General features: G+C 29.7%; 1 pseudogene; it reads left to right on the forward strand.

Moving 5' to 3' along the window:
- Positions 1–200: 200 nt before the first annotated feature.
- LOC112474486 lies at positions 201–319 on the forward strand (annotated as a pseudogene).
- Positions 320–13,010: the final 12,691 nt, after the last annotated feature.

The following is a 13,010-nucleotide window of genomic DNA, read 5'->3' on the forward strand; positions in this document are numbered from 1 at the left end:
CAGATAATGTAGCTTATGTGACTTTTTCTTTTTTGCCTTTTTTGATATTCAAGATGATGAAATATTAAAATTTTATCTTATTCAACAATAAATTTGGATGATTTATCAATTCTATTTATAAATATGGTATTTTCAAATAGTATATATTTCTTTCTTCATTTTAGTGTTTATGTACATATATTATATATTTAAATATTTAAGTCTACGACCATGCCACCCTGAACAAGCCCGAGCCTGTCCGATCTCAGAAGTTAAGCAAGGTCAAGCCTGGTTAGTACTTGAATGGGAGACCACCTAGGAAGACCAGGTGCTGTAGGCATAAAAAATAAAAAATAAGGGATTGTAAGCTGACAAGGTCTTTGCAATCTGTGAGGTCAACCAAGAGTTGCCTTGCCCCCCGACAAAAAAAAAAAAAAATTAAATTATAGAGTCGACTCTACTATTTGAGAATTCTGTATATCATTGTAGATCGAACACACACATTTACCTTTAGTCTGTTCTAACTCTCCAACTTCTCCAGTATGAAAAAAAAAGATATCTTTTAGACTATTAATCCCCCAAAAAGGACATGTAGGCTACAGGAAAAAATGATAGCTAATGAGCAATTTCAACTGGATAGCAGCAGGTTGAAAAGGAAGTTAGGAAAAGTCGGTATACAAACCCATTGATATAAAAGGCTCTAAAATCTAAAGCATAACATACTTCCTGTGGTTGGTGGATATATGGATTAAGGCAGGGGGAGGGAGTATTACTGAAATTAAAGAATTGGTTAAGTCTGTATATGTTAGTAGTGCCTTAGACTCCCATCCTCACTCTTCAGGAAATTATTCTCCACTCCTTACTCCAAAAGGACTCAAGAGTTTTACCCTCTAGAGAGGTTAAATGAGAGAAGCTAGGGACTAAGCAACCGTAGACTCAGATTGTGGGGTGCCTCACTGACACTGATAGAATAAGTAGAAGTGTACATGATTAAAAGTGAAATCTTCACTTATTTTCTCCATTGGGCTCTGAGATCACTGACAATCTGACCTGTGTTTTTCAGGCAATCAGTCTCACTCATGGGCATGGAACAACAATCAGCATTTTAGAACCACTTTCTCAAAAGTAAAAAGCTATTCGGGGAGCACCAGAAACTTTGAGAAAAATCTCTAAATATGAAAGACTAAGACAAAACTGATCTTTTATATATTGACTTTTTTTTATTTCCTGCTTGGTTTGTCAGGTTCTGTGAGTGAGGTGTCAACTTCTAGAAGGAAATTCATGGGATTTTGTATATAGTTGTGAATTTAATTACTTTTTAATATTACTTCTGGTTATCTGCTTGTCTTATTCTATATCTGATTATCACATTAACGTTGGTAACATCTTTAAAAAACGAATGAAATAATGTTCTGGTTTAAAAGTGAATGAATTTAGTTGGTTTAGATGAATCAGATAGATGACCACACTTTAATTCTTTACCCTTAAATCATAAACAAAATAAAAACATTAAGTATAAAATAAACATGAAGAAAGAGAAGATAGCTTCCATATATCTATCAGATGACACATTTACTTGGTGTCACATGAAGTGGAGGCCTATTTTAATCAAATCAGAGGTGGAAATAAGAGGAATTTCTTGCATATACATGTTACTAGATACAGGACAGTTATTTTAAAATTGGATTAATTTGAACACATCTGTTTTACTACATTTAGTTTACATCTTAAAAAAAAATTAGCCCAAATTTGTTTTCAAAACAAATGAGGATGAATAAAATTAATTTAAAATATGTTAGAATAGCCTAATATATACTATCTTAATGCAATCATTTTTCTGAGTTAAGCAAAAGTAGGTTGTATAGCATACATATAAATTAATTAATGGAATTGTAATATGATATTAAAATTTAGAGAAAAATATAAGAAATCTCTTAAAAATCATGGCTATTTAATAGTTTTAAATTGGACACAATAGTATGTGTCCACTAAATTACAAAATCTTTTTTTTGCCTTATTTATTTTTTTTAATGAAATGGTATAATTGTCTTGCTTCAACTTGGGGAGAAACAAGAAAGATTAGCAATGCTTGGTAAATTGTGATGGTTTTCACTAAAGACTAAAAACTGATTAAAATAAAAGATGCAAATTAAATAAATATGTTTCAAATTAGATACAATAACATTAATCATTCTGCTTATATGAAATGTAATTGACACATTAATATGTATATTTTTCCCACATGTACACCTGCTATGTAGCTACATATATAAGAATATGAGACCATTCCAGAGCAATACTATGTGCTTAGTTTTATTTATGTTTCTTATATGCTTTAATATTTACTTTATGGAATTTGATATTGCATGGAATTGCCCTATGAAAGTAATGGTTTAAAAACACAATACAAATATATTTTAAGAAATTTCACTAATATGTGAAATCAGCATTCACTTAGATTAATTTATTAAAAGATGTTAAGAATAAAAGTTTAGGTTGTTTCAATGAGTGAATTTGATTTTAAGAAAATAATTAAATATAAACCTTTTCTATTACAGACATTAGAGAAAATGGAGCTTTTGCAATGGGGTGCCTGGACCAATTCCTTTTCTTTAAAGATGCTTATGAATAAAAGTGAATAGTTATTTTTAGCTTCATGGTACATTTCTTTCATAAGACTTTAAAATATGCTTATAGAATTGAGAAAATTACTTAACATACAAATAGTCTACAGTCTATATTTTAAACTAAAGATCCTTTTTCTATTATCAAATGCCACATAATTTTATGATGTGCACTTTAAAAAAATAAAGATTAGATAACATATCTTGTTATTTTATATGAATTATTATTAGATTCATAGTCTAGACAAGTTAACTTTTTTTTTCCTGGTGGAAACTTAAAAAAAAAGAAATAAAAAATCTCAAACATCATTTAATTTAATTTGTAATTCTCTAATGACATATGATGCTGATCATCCTTTAATATGCTTATTTGCTACCTGTATAATTTCTTTAGTGAGGTGTCTCTTTTGATTCTTTGCCCATTTTTAATTGAGTTGTTTGCATTCTAAATGTTGAGTTTTAAGAGTTCTTCAGATACCAGTACTTTATCAAATATGTTTTGCAAAGGTTTTCTCTCAATTCATGGCTAATGTTTTTATTCTCTTAACTGTCTTTCACAGAGTCAATAATTTTAATTTTAATACAATTTAACATCAATTTTTACCTTTTATGGATTATGCTTTGGTTTTACTTGAATCTTCCCTTTCATAAATATAGAATATATATCCATGTATTTAGATCCTTTTTTATTTCTTGTATCAGTATGTAGTTTTCATCATAGAAGTTGTGTACGTACTTTGTTAGATTTATACTTAAGTATTTTTTTGTGTGAGACATGTAAATGGCATTTTTTAATTTAAAATTTTAGTTATTTATTGCTGATTAGAAGAGGCGACTGACATTTGTGTATTAACCATGTATCCTGTAACATTGTTATAATCATGTATTACTTCCAGGAGATTTTTTTGGTTTCGTTTTGTTTTTGGTCAATTCTTTTGGATTTCTTACATAGACAATCATGTTGTCTGCAAACAGAAGCTGTTTACTTCCCCCTTCAGAATCTGTATACCTTTTATTTGCTTTTCTTCTATTATTTTTGCATTATCTAGAACTTTATTATGGTGTTGAATATGAATGGTGAGAACAGACTTTCTTGCCTTGGCATTATCTTAGAGAGAGCATTTAGTTTCTCATATTAAATGATGATGTCAGCTGTAGGCTTTTTAAAATGTACTTTATCAAGTTGAGGAATTTCTCTCATATTCCTAGTTTGCTGAGAATTTTTAGCATGAATGGGTGTCAGATTTTGGCAAAAGTTTTTCTGCATCTATTGATGTAAACATATTTTTATACTATATTTTGAAATCATGTAAAAATAATATTAAAACAATAAAAATAAATTTAAAGACATGGTCAAAGTTATAAAAACTTTCTTATCTTCTATTTTATTTATTTAAAATTCTGATATATTAAAGACTATGTTTCAAATGTTTCAAAATAATTGATCTAAATATTTTTATATGTGAACTTTTATCGAGATAATACAAACATTAGATAATGAAGGTTAGAAAAGAGAATCTCTGAGGGCAAATATTTTTAAGCCTTAGGCAAAAACAAAAATATTAATTTAAGTAATTAATTCAGTTAATTTCAATATTAATTAATTAATTAAAATCCAATGTGATCTGCAACATTTTTAGCATTTTATTAATTCCGTCTTTGACTTGTTCATTTTTTTCAACATTTGAAGCAGAGATTGGCAGTTTTATAACAAAATTTTCGGTTTCCATGGCATAGCAATCATATTATTTGGTATTTTTAGATCTTTTCAAAGACAAGGCTTGTACACTTCTCATGTTTCACTGGGAGAAGTAGAAAAAAAAATAAGTAAGTAAATATACATTAGGTGATTTAAAAAAAAAAAAGATATTACTAAGGAAAATAAAACGGGGTTAGGTGATACCCGACTGCAATGCTGCCTAGAGGAGATAGGTGTCATTTTTATCAGTAAATTCTTTACTAATGAAGTGAGATTGGAGCAGAGATATGAAGGAAGTAAGGGAACAGGTTGTATAGATAACCTGCTCAGGGAAGAAGGCTTAGTAAATGTAAAAATTTGGAGTGAGAGCTGTGTGACCTGTTTGAGGACTAGCTGGAAGAAAGTGGACATGAAAAAGATGACACTATAGATGTAGCTGGACTCAGATCGCATAGAGACTTGAAATCATGTAAGGATTTGAGATTTTATACTAAATGTATTAGAAATCCATTGAATTATTTCAAGCAGGAAAGTTACATGAGCATAATTCTGTTTTAAAATAATCATTTTAACTACTGAATAAATACAAGATAAAAGCAGGTAAAAGTCACAGCAAGGATACCAGTTATAGTCTATTAAAATAATCTGGGTGAATTTTGATGGTAGCTTGGACTATTATGACATTATTGTGGCACTAAAAGTGAAGAGAGATGCCTGAATTTAGGGTATACTTTGAAGGACTTTTTGTTAAGTTAGAGAGTAAGTGTGTAAGTTATTGTAAAACTAGCTACTGTTACAAAACGTTCCATTGTGGCTTAGAACAACTAAAGTTTCATTTTATTCTCCAATAGTCCAATACGAATGTTTCTGGTCAGTGTGTGTGAGTGGTGGCAGTGAGGGTAGGGGGAGTGCTTTTCACAGTCATTCAGGGATCCAGGGTAATAGATACCCTGCTAACTTCAACATGTAGCTTTCATGGTTGCCCAGGCATTGACATCCAACTGGCTGTTAGAAAAAGAAAGAATGAGGAAGGCATATTCACTTCTTAACCATGTTGCTCAAGAAATCAAACCATATCACTTTCCACTGATGGAAACGAGCCACTGTGCCCCAATTTATATGCACAGGGACTAGGAAATATATTTGATCATTGGGCAGCCACTTTCTTATTATAATTCTGCTGCGCAAAGTGACGAATCATTAGTGGAAAGTTAGTCATCTGCCATGTGAGATATGAGGTAAAAAGAGGAGTCAAATATGGTGTCAACATTTGGTGACTGCCAATGTACTTAGGTAAGTGAGAAACACTAAAGTTGCAAACAAGAATTTGTTTTTGTACAAGTTAATTTAAGACATCTATTGGGTACTCAAGTTGATAGTAAAATGTGGAGTTGAGAGGAAAGTTTTTATCTGATATATATTTGGGAATAACAAGAACAAAAAGAAAATATAAAGTCAGAAGACTATGTGAGCTAATTTTGGAAATCATGCAAATAAGGAAGAAAAATAGGTCTGAAGATTTTGCCATTGTGAAAAGTTTACTTACAAATCTCATTTTACATGCATTAAAATGATGGCAAAAACTTAAATGGAAGAATTAGAACTAGAAAGAAAAGCAATATTAATTATTGTCTAATATCTTTTCTGTATTCTTTCTAGAAATGGAATATAACTCAAGTAAATGGCTATAAGAGAAAACTAGTTTTCTCAAGTAACCTATTTGTGGTAGAAATTTTGAACTTTTTTTTTCTACCTGGGTTCACATGCTCTAATTTTGATTCTTTGGGCAGTTTCTTTTTTTGTTGATGTTCAGGCTCTTAATGGACACTTCTTAGCTCCAGGGAAATTCTTTGTTTTATTTTATATTGAATCTGGGACTTTGAAAGTTTGAAAGCTGTTTATTTTTTACTGCAGTGGTTAAGAAGAGATTGCAAAGTAATGTTTGTCAGAATTTTTTGCCTTGATTTAGCAAGATGGCATATAATCCCCGTATGAAGTCACAAAGGCTGCCTCTGAGACATACTTTCCTTGCTTCTCAAACCAAGTATTTCAAAACAGAATGCACTGCTTTCCACAACACATTGGAGCTTTCTAAATATGCTATAAACACATTTGTCTTTTGTGTCAAATTTGATAACCATGAAACACTAAAATTTAATATAATACACATTTCTCTGTATTTTATACTTCTATAGTTTTTAAAAAGATTCTTACTATGAATCTGCAGACTGAGAGAAGTGTTCTGTTAATAATATGATGCTTTTTTTAAACAAGATACTATACAGTCATGCATTATTGTATAGCAAAATTCTTCAAATATAATATACTTCTAGTGAAAGTTTTCCTATACTTACTTCTCAGATAGTTGTTTTACCAATTTATTATTGCACTCACTAAATAATTCTGAGTAATATGAACTGAAGAGATAAAATTCTTATTTGGGACATTTTACCGGTGTGTGAGGAAGGTTAGTCAGATGCTAAAGGTATCTATAAAAATAGCTCTCAGAAAAAAAAAATCTTTGAGAATTACTTACTAAAATTAATAGATAATGGAACTTATTTTTATTAACCAAGTGAATAAATACAAATATTTGCTTTCTACATGTGAAGATTTATGAATAAATTTCAACATCTTTAAGTTATATAAAATATCAATAAATAAGGTACTGTGTCTTAACACTGGAATCAAATAAAACATAGTAGGTAAAATCAAATTTCAAAGTAGATATATGAAATCTACTTTCATTTTAGAAAAAAAAGTGTCCTTTACCAAAATTCATGACACAACACTAAATTTTAGAGTGGTATAATACATATATGACAAACTTTCTAAAAGCTAAAATGTAATGGAGAGCTTTGTTGATGTTTTTTATACGATATAAATGAACAGATTGTCAAATGCTAAGCTTTCCATTGTAATTACTATAATTTAAAGAATATTGTTACATATGATCTAACATAAAAGATCAGTTATAAAAAAAAAAGGTATTTTGAAGACCTAGAAAACAATATTGTGTCACTTGTGTGACTATTAAGAGAAAGGAATGTGTTGAATTAGCGATAATACAAAAATGTTAACATTTGCTGAGCTATTGACAAAAATAGAGATTTTAGCAGTTTCGTGATATTTTAAAAATCTCTACATCATTGTCTTTCAACAATTTTAACCTTAGTTCAGGTGATATAATAAACTATGTGATCCGGGAGTGCTTATATTTAACTTGGATATCAAATATACACATTTTATGCAGATTATACAATCAAGAAAGCTTTAAATGTCCATACAGAGAAGAGGAAGAATTATTAGTAATCTCAGTTACATTAGGTAAAGGAAGGAATAAATCATAGAGATGAGCATAGTGAGAGATGAATGTTAGTTCATGTGGATACATAGTTTAGAAAAAAACATGAAACAATATTTTCCTTACATGATTTGCAAACTTGTTCAACTTAAAAATTTATTCAACTTACTACTTTATTCAACTTAAAAATTTACATTGTTTGACTATAACGATAGTTTAGTACTTCCTTGTTTGCTACAAACTTGACTTCTTTGTAAAGTTGTATATCTAACCTAATTTAAATATTTCTAGTTGACTGGCTCATAGAGGAAATCAAGTTTATTTTTCTTTGCTTTAAACTTTATATACCTAATATGAACTTAAATTTACAAAACATGAATAATGTTCAAAGTCAGAGCCAGTATGATTATCTTCATCTCTGTCTCCCTTCTCTCTTCTCTCTTCTCTCTCTCTCTCTCTTTCTCTTTCTCAATTCATATATATATATATGAATATATGAATATATGAAAGACACAAAAGCATATGCTTTTGATTTTTAAGTGTAAATATAAACCATATGTAAGACATCTATGTTTGAATAGACACAGATATTTGTTAAGCAATGAAGCCTAGAAAGATTAAAGCAGTGTAAAAAACCTCAGTATTATTATTAAAAGTCTGGAATTTAGTTCTGGTTTGATAATTAGCTAATTATGGCATGTATGTATATGAGAGTTATTTATCAATTTCAGCCTGTTCCCTTGACTAGTGGAACTAAGTAGTCTTTAGTCTTTATTCAATGTTACTATTATATATTTACAGTACAAAATTGGGTAAACCATTCTTCTCCAACTCTGCACCTTACTAACCATAACACATACAACTATGCACACCTAGCCACACACATCCATACAATTCTAAGCATATCCAAATGATCTTTATCCAAATGATACTAAATGATCTTTAGTAAAAAATAATTTAAATTAACCCCCCCCAAAATTAAAAAATACCAGAAAAGAATTTTCGAGACTTAGGGCATATTAAATAAGGAAAGTAAAACACAGAACCAAAGCAGATTGGGTTTCAAATGAGAATGGCTTTTGTGATTGCTATGATAGAAATTCAATGCATGATGATAGGGTAAAGTTCTGTTGTGTCAGCTCTTACTACATTGCTGACATTACTATAACTTTCCTTGATCAGGCATTTCCTTCCACAACTACTTAAAGTGGCCCAACAAAAGTGGAGAATAAAGCTAAGTTTCAAATGCAGTCTATTTGTCATCCTTTTCATAGTGGTTCATCCCAGTCACTCCTGTTTTCTCCTAAGCACAGCTGCAAGTTTAAGTAGGCAGGCAAACTATAATCAGCCATTTAGATCATTGGCTGATTCACAGTTGTGCCTAATTTGCCTGTTTAACTTTTTTCTTTTTTGATTGACCTTGGTTCTCTCCTTCCTCAAATATTCATGATGACAAGATGACATGCCATATCTTTGCAGTGTGAGTGCATCAGAAAATATCCACTATAGAAAAACAAATAAAACAGCCAAAGTATTATGTTAATGCATTTAATTTTGCTCTATTTTTATTTGTTAAAATTAATTACAGATATTTCACAGTGCTTTATTTTATTTTAGATGTGAGTTTCAATTTTAAATACATTGGTTTATTAATAAGTTTCTTGAGGACATATATGTAGTATATAATGTGTGTATGTGGGTATATGCATATATATACATATATGTGCATATATATTCATATCTGTATATCTGTATATATCTACATAATACATACAGATACATAGAAACCCATGTTTATATACTATTTATTTAATATGTATACACAAATGGATATATTTAGTGTGTGTATATAGAGTTTATAAGACTTAAAAGTTCTGATATTATTTTTAAATTAATTTTTATCATAAAAAGAAAAAAAAAACAAAGCAAAATGCAACCATTTTTATGACAAAGCACTTAATTTTCCAGGATTATGGTGGACAAAGAATGTTCATTTATTCTTAGCATAAATAGTAACTTTAACCCATTTTTACCTCCCTCCTCATACTTGCAAAGCTGAAAAATGTTCAGTATATTAATTTATAAATGTCATTTCTGAAAGGAGAAAAGAAAAAGTTCTATGATAAATATAGCTACAGAGGATGTATAACATTTTTTAACTTTATAACATTTTTAAAAGAGATCAAGTTTTAATGTCATAGAAGGACAGATGTTAAATGGTATTAGGGAGAGGATAGAATCATAATGTAGATTGACTACATTTATCAAAAATTTCCTTTTGTGATTGTGTGTGCGTGTGTGTGTGTGTGTGTGTGTGTGTGTGTGTGTGTGAAAAAGAGAGAGAGAGAAAGAGAGAGGCAAAATACAAAGACAGAGATATAATTTCTGCTTTTCTTCATTTTACTGAAAAAACTTTGTTTTGTATTTAATAGTAATAATATGTGGCATTATATATTTAAATTAGATTACAAAACTATTTTTAATATTAGATGCTTGTAATGAATTGCAATGAATTTAACTCAAATGAATTTAACCCCAGTGAACATCAATCTTTTGTTTGTTTATTTTTGCATCAATGTTTAAATACTTGTTTTCTTAAAAGCCTTTCTATAATTCTATTCTGAAAGTTAAGATGTCCATAACAGAAATTTCAGGGCTATTTATTAAATGCCAAGAATAAATCTTTTCATTGAGTGCTTCTCAGACTTGAAGGTAAAGTCTAAGTGCTTGGCGATCTTATTAAAAATGAACATTCTTATACAGATAATTTGAGGTGTTATCTGAGACTCTGAACTTATAATCAGTTCTCAGGTCATGTTGATGCTTGTAGTCCATGAAAAATATTTGGGTAGAAAGGCTTTATTTCAAATCAGACAATGAATTTAATATAATAATAATAATAATAATAATAATTTTATATAACTCATCTCAAAGGAAAATAATAGTTAATATGAAAAAACAATAAGGTGCATAAGAAAACCACTTTTATTGAATCTTGTCTATGTAAAATATTCTTTTCCAATGCCATATTAATACTGAATTTCTGAAATTGTTCAGTGGGTCATTTGTCCAACATTGATCTGTTGTTTCTATAACTGTTGATTTATGGCAAATTGTTAGACTTGCATAGAATCAAATATTTCTGAAAACTTTTTTAAAGAAAAAATCTATCAAAGAACAGCTGAAGTGTTTTTAAAGTTATGTAAAGTTTTTTTTGGAATGCCAATGAATTAAACTAAAAAGCTTATTTGCATCTTAAGGCTACAACTCATAAGTTGTGAATGAAAAGTCAACCATGAAGGATAAGGATGGGGATATCCTATTATAAATTACTATAAAAATCTGTATTTTCTCTAGTGATAAACAGCACTCACTACAGACACTACAGGTTAGACCAGATCTGTTCTAAAAGCTAAGTAGATATACTCTACTGGTTGATTCTGGGAAGATGATTAACTATAAAGACATTCATATATAATCACTATCATAAATTCTGTGTAGAGAAAATAAAAAAAAATGTAGCTCTGGAACATCTCTGACAATAACTCCTAAAATATTAAGAGTAAATGGGAGCCAGAACTCGGGATGTCAAATATCCCAAATATCTTAAACCTAAAATAAGTTTTTAAAAAATGATCTGGAATATAGACATGTTTTTGTTCTATGTTTGACTCTCTGCTTTAGACATTTCTAATAACAAACTTAAAATCTTTCTTATATATCTTTATAGTCATTTGTCTATTCTTAGGCTACTCTTGTCATAGGAATGAGAAAGTATTTGTGGTTAATCAAGTTGTGCATAAGGCTTTTTGTTTTAGAAAACTCATTTCACAGGTAAGAAAAAATAGTGCCAGAGTAAGATAAGATCAATCAATTGAAAAAAAATATGATTATTGAAGACTGTGCAAGACATTGTGATAGTCATTGGGGAGAACTAAAAATAATAATATGAATTAAGTACCAATGTAATACTATTTTAAAGTAGTATGTATAGCACTGAAAGAATTATCTAGCCAGTGAGTGCTTTTATTTTAACTGTCATATCTTTAATTGTTTTACCTCCAAATACAGTCACATTCTGAGGAACTGTAGGTTATGGATTCAAGGTATGAATTTTGGGGGTACAGAGTTAAGCCATGAAACACTCACATATATCTATAAGAGAACTGGTTCAACATCCTTATTTTACAACTGAGACATTAGAGGCTTCCCCCAAATAATTGAAATGTCTTGTGCAAAGTCACCTAGTTAGTGGTAGAGCCTGGAATAAATCATAGATAACCTGAAGTCCTGATTTTTTTTTTTTTAATTTTCAATTTGCCACACAACTAATGCAAGCTTGATACGCTTCCTACGAATATTGTGTCTAGAGCTGTACTTGAGGAATGAGTCGGCACAGTAATTGGGGAGTCAGAATTCTTAGGTAATTTCGCTCTCTCTAATCCAGCTCCTCTAATTGGGTAAGCTTTGTCAGTGCCAGGAAACAGTCTCAGGAGGAACATTGGAATGGATTAGTACAACCAAGTTCTGAGCTTGGATTGGGTATAATGGCCATTATTTCTAACTTGCTGGTGTAAGAATGAGTCCATGTTCCTACAATCCCAGAGGCGTGATTCTTGCCATGTTGAAAGAATCATTCTTAACAGAAGTGAATTTCATGAGAATTTTAAACATCTACTTATGAAGCTAACTTTGTTATTTTTTGGCAGCAATGTGGTAAATTATATCATAAAATATTCAAGAAAAATTTATAGAAAAGGCAAAAACATCATCTTGAAAGATAAAATAGTTATATTAACTATTTTTAATATAAGAGAAAAAAGATAGAAATTTCTAAATGTATAAACCAATTTAAATGACCAAGTTTCTTTTTAACAAATCCTTTTTTTCCAATGACTTTTGGCTTCTTTTGAGTTGTTAATATCTACTTAAACTTTATTGTATTTTAAAAGTTTAATTGTGCAAACACAAAGATCAATTGAATTTTATAAAAAATTGAAAAACTGGTAAGCAAAGTAAAAATAAAATGCAAAATGCTATCAAATGTACCAAGGATAGACATATTTTGACTAATTACGGCAAAATAATACCAAAAGAAGTCTCATTTGTAAGAATGTTTTCATTTGACACCCCCTCCTCAATTAACCCTCTAAATTATGACAAAGTATATGCCACCAACCCTCTGTGACTATTTTCTGAATTTGAGTTAGCAAAATTATATTAAAAGAATGTTTTCAAATATTGAATAAAACTTGAAAATGACAGCTTTTTCTTGTCAGATCCATATATTCTAGGGTATATGTTTATCCTATATTGGCCTGGGCACTTTAGAGTCAGGTCCATCTGTGACTAAAGAATGAAACAAGAAGCAGCAAGCTAGTTCTCCTGATGAAATTCTTCTCTT

This window comes from Pteropus alecto, unplaced genomic scaffold, assembly GCF_000325575.1.
Source record: "Pteropus alecto unplaced genomic scaffold, ASM32557v1 scaffold239, whole genome shotgun sequence".
NCBI classification, from domain to species: domain Eukaryota; kingdom Metazoa; phylum Chordata; class Mammalia; order Chiroptera; family Pteropodidae; genus Pteropus; species Pteropus alecto.